General features: G+C 39.7%; 1 protein-coding gene across 1 annotated transcript in view; it reads left to right on the forward strand.

The window, feature by feature from the left end:
* Positions 1-995: 995 nt before the first annotated feature.
* Positions 996-2,757, forward strand: part of LOC139403897 (voltage-gated potassium channel regulatory subunit KCNG4-like) — a 14,670-nt gene continuing 12,908 nt past the window's right edge. Inside the window, exon 1 of the mRNA XM_071147092.1 lies at positions 996-1,557. The gene's annotated coding sequence lies outside the window, so the exon portion shown is untranslated. The remainder of the gene's footprint in view (positions 1,558-2,757) is intronic.

Below are 2,757 nucleotides of genomic sequence, written 5' to 3' on the forward strand. Positions count from 1 at the left end.
GGCCATCAGACTGTTAAACAGCCACCACTAACACTGAGTGGCTGCTGCCAACACACTGACACTGACTCAACTCCAGCCACTTTAATAATGGGAATTGATGGGAAATGATGTAAATATATCACTAGCCACTTTAAACAATGCTACCTTATATAAATGTTACTTACCCTACATTATTCATCTCATACGCATACGTATATACTGTACTCTATATCATCGACGGTATCCTTATGTAATACATGTATCACTAGCCACTTTATACTATACTATGCCACTTTGTACTCTATATCATCGACGGTATCCTTATGTAATACATGTATCACTAGCCACTTTATACTATACTATGCCACTTTGTTTACATACTCATCTCATTTGTACATACTGTACCCGATACCATCTACTGTATCTTGCCTATGCTGCTCTGTACCATCACTCATTCATATATCCTTATGTACATATTCTTTATCCCCTTACACTGTGTACAAGACAGTAGTTTGGAATTGTTAGTTAGATTACTTGTTATTACTGCATTGTCGGAACTAGAAGCACAAGCATTTCGCTACACTCGCATTAACATCTGCTAACCATGTGTATGTGACAAATAAAATTTGATTTGATTTGATTTGATTTGATTTGTGTTTGTGCATGTGTGCATAAATGAAATGGAGGCTGGGGACCTCATCCCTCTCTGTCCTGCAATAATCCTCTCTGTGTTTGGAATTGTAATTCTGCAGCCTATAAAAACGTTAGATAAAAGGCTTTACAGTAGTGTCCAATTGTAAACAAGCAGTCATGCAGTACACTAAAGGGGAAAAAATAGTTCACACACACACAGAGAGAGAGAGGGGGAGAGAGATAAAGAGTCATAGCAAGAAAGGGAGAGAGAGACACGAGAGGGAGAGAGAGAGGGAGAGAGATAAAGAGTCATAGCAAGAAAGGGAGAGAGAGACACGAGAGGGAGAGAGAGAGGGAGAGAGATAAAGAGTCATAGCAAGAAAGGGAGAGAGAGGTTTTTCGGAGGACAGAACCGTTAGATAATCGCTTTTATTCTCAAATCTGACAATGCGCTTCCAGTTGCCGCCTGCCCCCAACCACCTGCTGAACCAATGTAGATGATGTGGAATTAATACGGATAGGAGAAAAAAACACTCCAGATTAGTTCCCGAAAGTGAACGCGCTGTACCTACTCTGTAGGGACGGACCTGTGTTGCGGGGAGACGAGCAGTTCCCACTGGGCACAGACGTCAATTCAAAGTATATTCCACGTGAAACAACGTCGATTCAACCAGTGTGTGCCCAGTGGGTTGTGTTTGGAACAAGACAAGAGCTCTCGGGGTAGCCTAAACATGGACAGACATCACTCCCATTTCATTTCGTACTTTGTTTTCGCTCCCGGTCAGTTTTTGAATAGGCCTACCATAGTTCCGTAAAGTTGTCTGCGTGCAGCGGAGCGCACGTATGGCTGGTCAATTTGAAGGATGTTGACGCGAAATAATTCGCCTATGATGGAAGTCAATTCACCATAAAGTAAGAGAGGATAAAAACGAGTTGTCAGCGACGGTAAGTAACGTTCTGTCTTTGTGGAGTAATTATTTTGCCACGCATACGTGCATAAAAAAAACGAATTTGCAAATGAGAGCCAAATTGAGGTTAAAAACAAACAAAAAACTAGTGTAATCATTTGTTTTCCCTATAAAGCTATTCACAAATTATTGTTATATATATATAGCCCTATAAATATATCTCTAATGGATTTATTTATACGTCATCATATATATCCATATTCATATTATATTTCAGCCTCAAATTTTATTCACACGTTTGTCAAATGGCTTGCTGGCTCCCTCAAGATGATAGACATCTATCACATTTATCAAACTGTAGCTCTCAAATGTAATCAGGCTAAAGTAATTTGGGCGTTTGGAATTGATTTTTCAACAAGACATGATAGGCAATGCGTCCCAAATGGCAACCTATTCTCTACACAGTGCAACGTATGGGGCTGATGGTCCAAAGTAAATAGTACACTATGAAAGGTTCCATTCGGGGCAGGGACCATGGTGCAGTGCAGTAGTCACAATAGATTCATAATGATAGCTTTTCCAACTGGCAGGGATATTATTGGGCCAGGCCTGTGCAATAACTGTGAAATTGGATGTCTGAAGACTAATATTTACCAGATAATTGTGAATAAATGTAGAGCCTATCATAGGTTGGGGACTAATGGATCGGTTACATGTAATCTGATTACAAAAATGGTAACTGTAATCAGTTACATTGCCAGCAAAAATATTGTAATCAGATTAAAGATACTAGATTATTACTTATTGGAATACTTTTAAATTCAGAAAGGATGTTAGCTAAATAAATTACATCATGACAGCATTCTGTTTTCTCAATGACATTCAATTCAGCATTGAAAAAAGACTGACATTTAAGTTTGTTCTACCTGAGCGAGTCTGACCACAAGTCATAAACCACTATGATGACACACCAAATGATGACCACCAATCAGAGACCACTATGATGACACACCTAATTATGACCACCAATCAGAGACCACTATGATGACACACCTAATGATGACCACCAATCAGAGACCACTATGATGACACACCAAATGATCACCACCAATCAGAGACCACTATGATGACCACCAATCAGAGACCACTATGATGACACACCAAATGATGACCACCAATCAGAGACCACTATGATGACACACCTAACGATGACCACCAATCAGAGACCACTATGATG

Source organism: Oncorhynchus clarkii, unplaced genomic scaffold (assembly GCF_045791955.1).
Source record: "Oncorhynchus clarkii lewisi isolate Uvic-CL-2024 unplaced genomic scaffold, UVic_Ocla_1.0 unplaced_contig_10857_pilon_pilon, whole genome shotgun sequence".
Taxonomy (NCBI): Eukaryota; Metazoa; Chordata; class Actinopteri; order Salmoniformes; family Salmonidae; genus Oncorhynchus; species Oncorhynchus clarkii.